Raw genomic sequence first — 14,672 nt, 5'->3', positions numbered from 1 at the left:
TAAATCCCGACTGGATCTGGTGACATTGCGGGGAGTTGGTGGGAGGGGGGGCTAAAATCTTTGAAAACGCCTAGAGTGATGGGATTGGGATGAAGCTTGATGGGAAAAATAATCACAAGTCCTAGATATGTGATTGACATAACTTGAACAGATCTGCTCTCTTTGGGGGAGGGTTAATTCTGAAAAATTAGAAAAAAAGAGGTTTTTGACTAACGAAGGAGTAATTAGATTTTAATGAAATTTGATGTTTGGAAGGAAATCGTGTCGCAGAGCTCTTATTTTAAATCCTGACTGGATCTGGTGAAATTGGAGGAGTTGGGGGGGGGGACCTAAAATTTTGGAAAACGCTTAGAGTGGATGGATCGGAATGGAACAGGGTGGGACAAATAAGCACAACTCCTAGATACGTGATTGAAATAACCGGAACGGATCCGCTCTCTTTAGGGGAATTGGGGGGAGGGTTAATTCTAAAACGTTAAAAAAATGTGTTATTTTAACTTACGAAGAAATGATCGGATCTTCATGAAATTTTGTAAATACTTAGCTCTTGTTTCAATTTGCTATTTTTGGGGAGGTTTCTGAAATTGTTTGCCAGATTTAACCCTTAAAATGCTTCAAAGGGACTCATTTAGTGTGATTATCTGATAGTGCTTAAAAATGAAGCTTCTGAAACTTTTTAACTTTGGAAAAACTAAATATGGCATAAATACCTTAAAGTTATTTCCAAAACTAGTATTTCAACTTCAATATCATTATACTACTTCTGGGAAATGGCCCAAATAAAAAGTGAAATGTGGTTTTGGAAGCATCATCTTATGATAATCTAATAGATTCTAATTTAATAGTATAATATAATAGTAACTATATAATATAATAGTAATAAAATATAATATAGGTAATATAATAGTAACTAATTTTATACGCAATGTTGGATCTTTTATGTGTCCCAGTGTTAGCAATCCCACCTCCTATAAGGTAATATATTATTTTAATTGTAGTCTAATATTAATATACCCTTCCCTCTCTCTTCACTATTAATTTTTGCTAAAGCCATGTCCATAATATTTTATAGTGAAACTAAATGTTTAAAACCTTGATTTCCCAACTTATTCGTACTACAGCAAATCCCCCTCCGAAAATAGTTTTTATGAGAAATACACGTTATGGAAGATATCTTAAAATGTGTATATTTATAATGAAACATTTGTATTTTTCAGAGAGGGTGGGGGGAAGTAGAATTTTAGTGATTTTAACTATTTTGTAGGACGATATTTTCCAATTTTCCATTTGGTAAAATCTCCATTTGCTAAGCTTTTTGTAAATATAGCTCAATAATCTTTGAGCAAGAGGTGCTGAAAGGTTTTTGCACCATACAATTGCCCACCAAGATGCTCCATAGATTGCCCACCTAGATGCCCCATGGAATGCATGTAACTTGCCCCATTCTCTGAACTAAATATACTTGTCCGATTCGAACCAGCCCATAAATAGGCGTTACAGAAATCTTTCCGTCTTTTCATTTTTGGAAATACAATTCAAATCTACCAGGAATAGAAAGGTAGTTTTGCGAGACAAGAATAAAATATAGGAAGGTACAGTGTTGACAGTGGGCTAATATGGCTCTGAAGTGTGGGTGCTCCGAAAAACGGACGAAGATTTGCTTCATGATTTCCATAGAAATTGCCCACGGGTTGTACTAGGCACCCGGCTAACTGATCTTATTTTGAATAGTAAATTAGGTTAGGTTGTGCTTCGTATGGAAGCAACCTAAAAATGACGGGAACCCAAACTGGAATGGTGACACAGTACACTTTTCTTTTAAGTGGTCAACAATCAGAAGATCAAACATATTTGCAAAATGCTTAACACACTCAATGGCCTATATAATGAATATGATAATTTTTATTTACTCTTTTTCAGGATTGGGCCAACCATTCGCTTGCACAAATTGTCCAGAACCACACCAATGTTCAAAACCATTTGAAAAGTAATGCAAGGAGAGGAGGTCACATGTGGTGATAAAGTACTCAGCTCAAATGCTTTCAGTTCCTGTCAATAATTTCTTCTTTCTAAGAATGTCTTGTTACAATGGAATTTGGTTTCAAGCAGCGAAGCTATCTCAGTATCGAAAGAATCTTCTACACTGATGTTGGGTTTTACAATCTGAATTTTGAAATGGGAAACCCACTCAGACTCTGGGATGATATCAATTCCCTCATGGTTCTGCTTCCCAGAAAGAGGACGAGACCTCCCAAAGTAAATTGCGGCACTTACAATCTTTTTGGCTGCAACCAGCTTAAAAGCCACTAGATGCTTATTTAGAATATTGAATAAATTTCAATCACATTCACAACCCTAGTCTTTGACGTCTCGCAATTGTTCCAGAGCCGACACATCAACTTCGCCGCAGCACAGGCCAGCACTAGAACAGGGTTACTAGACCATTTGTATTCCTCACTCTTGTAACATATACGCCTCACTGGAATCACCACCTTATCTAAACATATCAGTGCATATATTATTTATCTAGAGTATAGGTTTAGTTGCAACCTTATTTAATTTTCACTTAGGTTAAGCTTTAACAGATGGTATAGAGCCTTCTGTTTGACTAAGATACAGTCGCAAGACTCACAAAATTCTGCTACAGATAAGTTACTTCAATAAGGGATTATACATTTTGAATATTTGCAGTAATTCCTCTAAGTTGACAGATCAAAGTAGGTCAGTTCCTGGCAAATGTTTCAATGTTTGTTTCCTTGTTTTATTGAATATAAGCTACCGTTTTCAATTACTCAAGTCTGTTCTTATTCTGTTTCTGTCCTCGTCGTTTGTGATCTTGTCTATTCAATATTTTATTTTTTTTTTGTTAGGTTACAGATTTAGGTTGACAGATTTAGAGGTTGTTTTCATTTCCACCTTTGAAATTTTAAAACTAGAGAATCTAATCTTGAACTGTTAGATTTTAAGAATTTAAAACACCTTAAATATCAGGGGAAAAAATTGACCTGAGTAAGTATGGCGAAACAGGAAGAATAGAAAATTTTTCACTTTGCCATTAACAAGGATGTCATTTTAATTTGATGTTAATGTCTCAAAGGCAGCATATTTGGAAAAATATTAATGTGGAATGTATTATGAAATTTAATAGAACATATTTTTATCGTTTTCTTTAAGTTAAAAAGAGCACTTGGATTAATTTAAAAAAATTATTTGCTCAAAGTAAAGACCGAATTTGACACTTAAAATTAGCAACAGTTTTAAAGCTGCTGAATAAATTATATTTTTTTTTAAATCATTGGGGGGGGGCAACTGCCCCCTCCCCCTCTTAGCAACGTCATTGGCGGCATATGATTCGCAATTTTGGCAACCACTGAAAAGAAAGTATTTAGCAACAAAAACTAAAGATCAGTAAAAATATTAGTGGTTATTTATTCATTTGAAATCCTATCTCCAACAACAAAGAAAAAACTGAACATAAAGGAAAAGAAAAAAAAACACACAAACATACTTATATAGATAGATAGATATAGATAAGTGTATTTCAAAAGCCTAAGGGCCATATACACACAAAAATATAAATAAATAACACACAAGCAAGAAAATTAAACAACAGTACAAATTACAAGCACGCACAGAAACAGAATACAGCGCGAAAATACCTAATCTAACGACAAAATAAGTTAATCATATAAACTTTTCTTCTTACTAAGGATTAACGGACTTTTCCCCTTTATTAATAATATTTTCACTCTTAACAACCTATTCTAAAAATATTGCCAAGGACCCCCACGCTTAATTGGTCGTCCCATAAATCTTCCGCTTTCCCGATTGAAAGAGAGAGAAAAAAAGAAGAGAAAAAGAAATTCTTGTGTTTTATATCGTATATCGGGAAAGAGAGAGCACTTCCAATCTTGATGGGAAAAAGTTGACTCTCAACTAGGATTCAACGGAGGAAATTTAGTGTAATTCTATTCCGGGAACGTGGCGAGAAGAAAGAATTTGCTTAGGAAATTCTCCAGATCTAGGCCTCAAATTGTTTAGACTCGCTGTCTTTGTGTCTTATAATAATAATTCATATTGTGTCTTATAATAATAATTAATAATAAATTATTCCAGAAAAAAAGCCCGTGGGCCATAGGAAAATTACATAATACCCAAACAACAAATTAACTACATTAAATTAAAACTATTTAAAGAAAACGCTCCCGATGCACCGCTGCAATCCTGACAAACCTTGCTATCCTTTTAATACTCAGGAAATTTGTATCATTCATTCTATCTACCATCCATATCTCATTCAATTTTTCTTTACCATACATCTCACGCCTCCAATCATTCAATTCGACACATTCACACACAAAATGTATTAAACTTTCATCCTGAGATCCGCACATAGGACAAGCAATAGATTCTACCTTCTCCCCTTTTCTCCCTTGATACTTTCTTTTCTCCCCAATCAAAAATCCATTTCCCCTCCAACCCAAATACGCCTTCAAATCCTCTCTACTTAACCCAACCTTCCAAAATACCTCCTCCCCCCAACTCCTCTTTATCTGTTTATACAATTTTAACGACCCTGAACGATCCAGACTTGCCCACCATATCTGTATTTCCTGATTCTTCAATCTCTCTTGTACCTTGCTTATTACTATTTCCTCCATACCCATAATCCCCTTTCCTTCATTCCACCATTCCCCTAATCCACACTTATCTAAGATGTCCTTAATCTCCGCCGGCCACCCTGTTTTACTATTCTGTCTCAACGCCTCTAAGTATGCTGCCTTTGCTACCGTAAATCTCTGCATACCCAGTATCCTAACCCAATATCTCACCATGGTCACTAGCCTCATAGATCGCAGCGATACTAGCCCTAAATCCCCCTGGATTACCAAATTACTAAATGAATCCCATAGTCCTAACATCCTCTTATAATATCTCATCATAACCACCTCAAGTTTTGGACCTTTCCGATAGCCCCAGATCTCTGCTCCATAATGCATCGCCGGTACTATCTTACTTGTCCAAATCCTCTTATGTACTCTAATATCTCTCACCCGTCTAAGACTACTCCTCGCTATTTCACCCCTAATATATCTCCCCCTTGCATTCGCTAGATCCAGATGCCGACTGAATTTCCCATTACTAGTAAACTTTACCCCAAGATAAACAAATTCATTATTCACTGGTATAGTTTCACCTTTAAAGAAAAAATTCACATCTTCACTTTCCATGGCTTTACGACCAAATACCATCACCACTGACTTCGATGTGTTCAGGATTAACTTCTTCTCTTCCAAATAAACCTCCGTAATCTCTAATAATTGTTGCAGTTTCTCCTTTGTTTCAGCCAGTAATACGATGTCGTCAGCAAATAGTAGTAAGCACAGTTTAAGCAAATCTATCGATAACATTGGTGCATTATTCTTAACGAAAAATTCATTGGCATCATTTAAATAAAGGCTAAACAATTTTGGTGACAGCACACATCCCTGCTTTAGTCCCAATAAAGATTGCACCGGAGTTGAGCACTTTCCTGCGACTTTCACTACTAACTTCACGTACTTATACATTTCGCACAGCAACAATACGAAATAGTGAGGCAGTCCTAAAGAAAACAGGTTTAACATTAACAGGTTCCTATCGACATTATCATATGCTCCTTTCAGGTCTAAAAAAGCTGCATATAACCTCCCCCCTTTTCCTTTCCTATACTTCTCTACCATAATTCTCAAAGTAAAAATATGATCTACTGCACTATGATTTTTTCTAAACCCTAACTGAAAAGGGGATAGCAGTTCCTTTACCTCCAACCACTTCCCTAATCTTGAGTCTATAACCTTGCAGAAAATCTTACTCATCACATTTCCTAAACTAATTATTCTATAATTACTATGATCCTGTCTGTTACCTTTTTTGAAAATTGGTATTCCTACTGACACATTCCACTGGTCAGGCCATTTCCTATTTTCAGTCACAAAACTGAAAACTGCTGCTAAAACTGGTACTAGAACTGTTTTCCCCATTTTCCAAATCTTTGCTGGTATTCCATCCACCCCCGGCGCCGAAGATCCCTTCATTCCTTTTAGGCTTGCACAAACTTCCTCTACCTTAATCGGTTCTAATAGACTATAATCCTTTTGTCTTAAGGGGAAACCATTCTGCTCTCGTAACTCCTCTACTAAACTCCCTATACCGATTCCATATTGCTCCCTTTTGCTAGTGTCCTGCTCCAGGTATGTTTTCCACGACTCAGCTGGAGGTATGAGTTTGTCGTTGGCCTTGAATTCCCGCCTTACTTCACTCCAAAACTGTTTTGGGTCTTTTGACAAGTATTCCTCGCTGATCTTTATAGCCCTTATCTCTTCTACTTGTTTTTTTCTCATTTTTAATAACCTCTTGTAGATTTTTCTCTCTGTTCGGTACTCCGATAAGTGTTTATTCATTTCCTGGTCATTTAGTGCTCCTTTCACTTTCCTGAGAAGTTGAATAAGGTTATATATTAACAACGACAATGACTCCACATAAATAGCCTATACATTATCTTTTGCAACATTTCTATGTTCCAATTTATTCCTCAAAACTTCGTCACTAAAAAATAAGACAATTAAAAACAAGGTTTTGACAAGTACGTAGGCTGAGGAACTTTTGTAGGCCCACGTCCTACCCAAAAGCGAAACAAAGATTTTGTGTAAGATAAACTAATGATCCTAGTTAAATTTGTCCGAGGGGATAGACGGACCTTGTACATTTTTTTCTGTCAGCAGAGGTCGGGAAAGCATTAGCTTAATTTGATTCTGGATGCTGTAGATTCAGCTTACGGTGGATTCAGTTCTAGTCCCACTACCGCCAGAGGGAATATAGGAGGTTGACCCCCAGTAGTACGTTTAAATGATGTCGATCCCCAGAGAGTACTGCAGTATAGTCACCTTAAAACGTATTAGACACAAATCAAGTTTGACAAACAAATTTTCAGGAAACGAAGACTATTTTGCCTATAATGTTGTTGACACGGAATGAAATTTATATTATGAATAAATGCAAAGGATTAAAGCGTTATTGGAACAAAGAGCAAATAAGACTATGTATCCTTAATATGATGAATTCATATGCTCATGACTAAATTATATGCCCTCTAAAAGATCTTACCGATCAAGTTTGGCAACTTGCCAAAGGCCACATGTGCAGATCAAATAAAAAAAGGGGAATACTCCTTTAGGATTTTGCTAGGTAGTATTAGACTACCTTAGTAGTGTGAAACTGTATAGTGACGGAAATATTGTTCCAACTAAATCGAAAATTGACTTATCTTTAGAGGATAGGACCACGTTGTGCAGAAGTAGAAACCCTTACAGATGGGGGTCCGTTGGAATGTGGGACTATCAGTTAAAATACCTGTCATAATATAATCTATATATATACATATATATATATATACATATATATATATATATATATATATATATATATATATATATATATATATATATATATATATATATATATATATATATATATATATATCTATATATATAAAAATAAGTTGTCTGTCTGTGGATGTGTGGATGGATGTGTGGATGGATGTGTCAGGTGACGTCACCTGAAAAAACTGGATTAGGTGACGTCAAAACTGAAAAAACTAAAAAAAGGCAAAAACTACAAAAAAAACTAAAAACTAATAAAAAAAATAAAAAAGCTAAAAAACTAAAAAAACTATAAAGGTAAAAACCAATAAAAAACTAAAAAAAAAACTGAAAAAACTAAAAAAAGGCAAAAACTACAAAAAAAAACTAAAAACTAATAAAAAAAGTAAAAAAGCTAAAAAACTAAAAAAACTAAAAAAACTAAAAAAAGGTAAAAAACTAAAAAAAATAAAAAATAAAAAAAAACTAAAAAAAAGGAAAAAACTGAAAAATAAGCTAAAATAAAGGTAAAAACCAATAAAAAACTAAAAAAAAAAAGGAAAAAACTAATAAATGACGACACTCAAAGAGAAAGCGACCAGGACAAAAAACTAAAAAAAAAGGCAAAAACTACAAAAAAACTAAAAACTAATAAAAAAAATAAAAAAGCTAAAAAACTAAAAAAACTAAAAAAAGGTAAAAAACTAAAAAAACTAAAAACTAAAAAAAAACTAAAAAAGGTAAAAACTAAAAGAACTAAAAAAGAAAAAAATAAATGACGACACTCAAAGAGAAAGCGACCAGGACAAAAGGAATGTTCGATTAGCAATCAACAAAGCACCGGGACACAGGGAGTATAAATGACGACCAGGACACAAGTAAAAAAAAAAATTAACAAAACTAAAAAGAAGGTAAAAACTACAAAAAAACTAAAAAGAAAAAAAAACTAAAAACTAATAAAAAAACTAAAAAATCTAAAAATCTAAATAAACTAAAAAAGAAAAAAAAAGGAAAAAAATAAAGGAGAAAAACAAAACTAAAAAACGAATGTATATACAGACCGGTACACCGGGATACAAATGACGACCGGGACACAGGGAATATAAATAACGACCGGGACACAGGGACACAACTACAACGGGGACACCGGGGGAAACAGGGGGATATAAATGACGACCGGGACAAAAAAACTAAAAAGAAATAAAAACTAAAAACTAATAAAAAAAACTAAAAAATCTAAAAATCTAAATAAGCTAAAAAAGAAAAAAAAAGGAAAAAAATAAAGGAGAAAAACAAAACTAAAAAACGAATGTATATACAGACCGGGACACCGGGATACAAATGATGACCGGGACCCGGGACACAGGGAATATAAATGACGACCGGGACACAGGGACACAACTACAACGGGGACACCGGGGGAAACAGGGGGATAACCTGACAATCTATTTATATGCAAAGACAATGGGACAGCAAAGAATGTTGTATATTCGCAAGTTTTACGTAGTTAAAACCATATATATATATATATATCTATATTCACAGGTGGGACATAGGGACACAACTACAATGGCGCGTAACTATTATGGCGCGTAACGACTTACGCGCGCGGGGGGGCTTGGGGGGGGCGCGAAGCGCCCCCACCAACTAGGTGTTGGGGTGGCGCGAAGCGCCACCCCAACAGCTAGTATATATATATATATATATATATATATATATATATATATATATATATATATATATATAACGTAATCTATCCCTCAATAATATCTAAGCAATTAAATTTGGCCACACGCCGAAAGCTACCAGTGGAAATGAAAATAAAAAGAAGGTGGAAACACCTTTATGGTTTTGGTAGGTAGGGTTAGTCAGTGGTAATATTTTTCTTCTTCGCGATAAACTTGATTTGCCACTCTTAACAAGCTTGCAGTACTCTTTACCCATTCTTGTATCAGGATGTATAAAACCTCCTTGGGGAGATAGTTTCCTTCCTTTGTAACAAAAATCCCATTGATTTTGTCTAATATTTTAAATATTAAATCTTCTATTTTAAAATATTATTATTTTACGTGTTACTTCTTTTCCACTGCTTAACTTTAAAAGTATAGTTTTTTGTTTTATATTCGATTCTTTTATCTATTCAGGCCTTTTTCGTTGCATTGAAAATCATTTTCACATCTCAAAACGCCAAAAAATGGGACACTCCGCATGCAAAAGATTTCTCTCTGAGATTTTAGACTCACGACTTCAAGTGGTGTCTTAAAGGTGGCGTCCAAGAGGTCGGTCTATAGTGAAATAAATATAGTGCCTGCAGTCGGATTACATGATTTTTATACTTTGATTTTATTTATAAGTATCGTAATGAGGGCCTTCTAGATTGTTTTGCAGGCATATTTTGTGAGAGGTCATATGTTCACCAACATGATACTTGGACGCGAGGAAATATTGAGGTTCCTCGACTTTCTTTAAGTAGGTCTTCTTTTTTTCTTGTTTATAGAGCTTCCAAGCCGTGGACATAAGTTAGTAAAGATATTCAGGATAATGGTAATTTCAACCAGTTTAAATCTGGTTTACGTGTGGAGTTGCTCGGTAGGTATACTTATGAAACAGATTAGTTATATTTTCAGTTTTTTTTTTTTTTTTTTGACTAGGTTATTTTCTGAGAGTATGAGTAATGGCTTTCCTGTGTCTGTCGTCCGATGCGCTCTTCTTCTCTTTTGGTACATAACTTTTGTTTATTTAAAAGTAAGTAATTAATTAACATCCATAACTTTGTTTGCAATGTTTATTCATAGACTTTTTAACTTGGTCGTACAGTTACCTCAAATATTTAGTATCGCCCTAATTTTTCACAGTACAAAATTATCCCACTATTTTCTTTGAATAATTTAAATGAGTTTCTGTATCATTAAAAATTGCTTTTGTGTTATTTTAGTTTTGTTTTTAACTACGTAAAACTTGAGAATGTACAACATTCTTCGATGTCCCATTGTCTGTTCATATAAATAGATTGTCAGGTTCATCGACTCTTGAACATGCGACATAAAATTGTCCATGGGAAAAACAGTCCGTATTCAGATCTATACCTGATTATTCTAATGATTGGCCCCTGAGCTTTGTTGATGGTGATTGCTAATCGAACATTCCCTGTGCCCCGTCGTCATTTATATATCCCCCTGTGCCCCCGGCATCCCCCTTGTAGTTGTGTCCCAGTCTGTAATTTCTCTTTGAGCGTCACGGTCGTCATTTATATTCTCGGTGTCTCGGTCGTCATTTTGTGTCCCGGTGTCCTGGTCTGTAATTTATCTTTGAGTGTCCCGGTCGTCATTTATATCTCCCGGTCGTTATTTGTGTCCCAGTGTCCCAGTCTCTAATTTCTCTTTGAGTGTCCTGGTCGTCATTTATATTCCCTGTGTCCGCGTTTTTAGTTTTCTTTTTCTCCTTTATTTCTCAGTTTTTTTCCTTTTTTTAGTTTTTTTTTCTTTTTCAGTTTTTAGTTTTTTTAGTTTTTTTTTATTCGTTTTTAGTTTTTTTTTTTTTTAGTTTTTCCCTTTTTTTAGTTATTTTTCTTTTTTAGTTATTAGTTTATTACCTTTTTTATGTTTTTTAGTTTTTTAGCTTTTTTAGTTTTTATAGTATTTTCTTTTTAGTTTTTTGTAGTTTTTACCTTTTTTAGTTTTTTTTTCTTCTTTTGTATTAATGCTAAAGCCAAGGTTCGAACCTGGAACCTCTCGGACCTGGAACCTGGTACATAACGCTTTACCAACTCAGCTACTTCGCCTTGAATACATTCGTTTCTGAATTGGCATACGATGAAATAATTCAGACGTCATATAATGACGTCACTCGACAGAGAGACAGACAACTTATTTATATATATATAGATATGCGGTGAAAAAACATGCGATTAATTTAGCATCTTTATTCATTTATTTTTAACAATATGCAATTTTGCTGTGTAAAGTAACTTTAGTTTAGTGAGTCTACCCTGAGTATAGCCTATAATCTATCACCAACCCCTACTTTATAGGGATTGGTGACAACCCTCAGTAAAGGGTTGACTATGAACCCCTTACAGGTCAGCTCCTTGAGATGGATCATCAGTCTCTTTTACAATTTATAGTTCTAGTCTGTAAAGTAACTTATCCCCTAAACAAGTAGGCTAAATACTGTAGATAAGATAGGCACAGTTGGATACATATGATCGATATGATGAGGGGCGCTTACAATGTGTAGTGTAGAGAGGATTTGCCAGTACTATGCTTTGTCTGTTTGACTGCCAACTAGCATGAGAGTATAGAAAGTTTGGTTTTCGGTCATAATTTTATAATTATTACGGTTCGTAATTGCAAAGGCTAAAGTCTCACTCTGGTAATATAAAATAACGAAGACCTTAAATAGGGCCATTTGAAGAAACATTTGAAGTGCCGCACGCATCCCTTAATATGTGCTTTACACTGTACCTCTGTCTCCCTCTTTCAATCAATCAATTAAAATTGATTGATTTCCCAAGACACCATAATCGCTGGCAGTTCAAGTTGATCGGTTTATCCAGGCACCATAATCTGCATTCATGAAGAAATTCATGTTTACCCTAGAGGCATAATTATTTATCTTTTCTTAGGAAGACAGCTATTCCAAATTTTTAATCAGATATATTTGGAAGGAGGACAGCTAAAAAGAGAATGGAAGGGGGACTGGTTTCCCTCTGATCACTTTTGAAAATATTTCAAACTAGACTCTAAACTTTAAACTTAGTGCCCCCAGGCATTCTCGAGATTCGCCTTTTTGTTAAACTGGATGCACATCGTATATTTTGATTTTGTTTAACATATCCCTCAACATTCCCCGAAGTTTCACCTTAGTACGCTCAGTCTTTCCCATCACACGCAGAATCAGTTATACCTTCCTTCCTAGATGATTTTAAGTTCTAAAATTTAAAATTGTTGCCTTGGGGTATAGGGGGTATTAGAGCCCCAGAGAATTGTCACCAGACCTTTTGACTGTTTTAAACAAAATTGATTTTTTTTTAATTTTGCTCACATGGAACTGAACAGGCAGCTCTTTCCTTACCTTAATTCGTACTTGTAGATAGGAGTTTGAAACTTCTACAGAGTAGTGTTTTCTGATAGGCTGAATCTGATGGTGTCATTTTCGTTGAGATTCTATGACTTTTAAGGTGTGTTTCTCCCTATTTTCTAAAATAAGGCAAATTTTTTCAGGTTCGTAACTTATGATGGGTAAGACTAAACTCGATGAAACTTATATATTTAAAACCAGCATAAAAATCAAATTCTTTTGAGGTATCTATTTGATTTATTCATTAGTATTTGGATCAAAATTTCATTTTGAGAGTTCCGGTTACTATTTAGCCGAGTCGCTCTTTACGAGTTCGTTACCACGAACTGTTTGATTTGATTTTACTGTAAATCACTTAGAATACAAGTTTGGAATTGTTTTTTCTTTTAGAATGAGATATTTTCTTTATTCTCCACCTTTTCTGTTTTTGCCATTATGTGGATTAAGTTCTTTTAGTTCTTGGACAATAATTTATGCTTGTTTGGTGTTATTTTTGCTTTTGTCTTACTGTGTTATTTGTTTTGTTGTTTTACTATTTGTTTTTGGACATATGAAGCAAATTCGGCTCTATCAGAGCTTTTCATAGCCTTTTGGAAATAAATCTTATCATCTCTTATCAAAATTGTGGAATACCCATCTCGTTTAAAATAGTCCAAAGAACATATAACAACCCAAAAATAAATTCAGCAGATATAAATTCCTTTATAATTAAAACTTGCAACGACCAGAAATCATAGGTAGACCCACAAGATGGATCTCATAAGGCTTTCCTAACTGTTGCAGGTTTAAATATTCTATTACTTCCAGCTCAAGCGCAAACGGAGAAAAAAGGCGCAGCAAATATAAAACTTGGCAATGCTATTGCTGATAAAATTATCAGTAATCAGCATCTTGCCTATTTTATAGGTAGGATTTACCAGTTTCTATTACTGGTCGGCGTAGACGAAAAAAAAATTAGCTAAGTTTACAGTAAATACCACTTCCCTGGCATGGTGCGGGATTGAACCTGAATACCGACAAATTCATCGGGCAACTTCATCCACTACACCACTACCAGGGTAAATGATATCATTATTTTAAGAGGTTGTGTTAATTCAAAGAATATTGCTTTGTTTATGAATTAGTTCATTTTTTCTTGTAGGTTTAAAGCTTTACATGGCTGCAAGCAGGGCGACCAAGCTCCTTTCCTTGGAAATTCATAAAAATAAATTTTTTGTCCATATTTGGTTTTTGTCCGCATATGTGTGTTAGTTTGTCCGACTAAGACGTCTGAAAAATAAAACTAAAAAAATAAAAAAAAGGAATAAAAGTAAGTTTTTTGTCCATATTTTGTATTTGTCTGCAAATGTATGTTTGTTTGTCCAAATATGACGTCTGAAAAATAAAGAAGAAAAAGAAATATAAAAATAAGTTGTTTGTCCATGTTTTGTGTTTGTCCGCATATGTGTGTTTGTTTCTCCGAATATGACATATGCAGAGTTCCCCTTTCAGGGAGTGAGAAGGTTGTTATACGAATATTTTCCAGGCGCCACTATGCTGCCACGCAGGCAGAGTTACCCTTTCAGGGAGTGAGATGTTTATTATTCAAATCTTTTCCAAGCATCAAAAGGCTGCCACAAAAACTGAATTCCCTTTTCAGGGATAGAGACGTTTTTTATTCGAATCTATTCCAGGCGCCACTGTGCTACCACAAAGGCAGAGTTCCCCTTTCAGGGATAAATATTTTTGTTAGTCGAATCTATTCGACTACCGATTTTCCCTTTCAGGGATAGAGAAGTTTTTATACGAATCTTTTCCAGGCGCCACTATGCTGCCACACTGGCAGAGTTACTCTTTCAGGGAGTGATACGTTTATTATTCAAATCTTTTCCAGGCACCACTATGCCGCCACAAAGACAGGGTTCTCTTTTCAGGAATAGAGACGTTTTTTATTCGAATCTATTCCAGGCGCCACTATGCTACCACAAAGGCAGAGTTCCCCTTTCAGGGATAAATATTTTTGTTAGTCGAATCTATTCGACTAACGAATCTATTCGACTACCGATTTTCCCTTTCAGGGATAGAGAAGTTTTTATACGAATCTTTTCCAGGCGCCACTATGCTGCCACACTGGCAGAGTTACTCTTTCAGGGAGTGATACGTTTATTATTCAAATCTTTTCCAAATATTTTAGTAAATATCAAATTATATATA

At 34.7% G+C, this 14,672-nt stretch overlaps 1 long non-coding RNA gene across 1 annotated transcript; it reads left to right on the top strand.

Annotated features, from left to right (window-relative positions):
* Nucleotides 1-456: 456 nt before the first annotated feature.
* On the top strand, nucleotides 457-13,889 carry LOC136035625 (uncharacterized). Its single transcript, XR_010619486.1, has 2 exons — nucleotides 457-2,432; nucleotides 13,621-13,889. It is a non-coding gene; the product is annotated as an uncharacterized LOC136035625 (long non-coding RNA).
* The last annotated feature ends 783 nt before the right edge of the window (nucleotides 13,890-14,672 follow it).

Source organism: Artemia franciscana, chromosome 14 (assembly GCF_032884065.1).
Source record: "Artemia franciscana chromosome 14, ASM3288406v1, whole genome shotgun sequence".
Taxonomy (NCBI): domain Eukaryota; kingdom Metazoa; phylum Arthropoda; class Branchiopoda; order Anostraca; family Artemiidae; genus Artemia; species Artemia franciscana.
The sequence above is the reverse complement of the archived record's forward strand: the minus strand, read 5'-3'. Positions and strand labels throughout refer to the sequence as shown.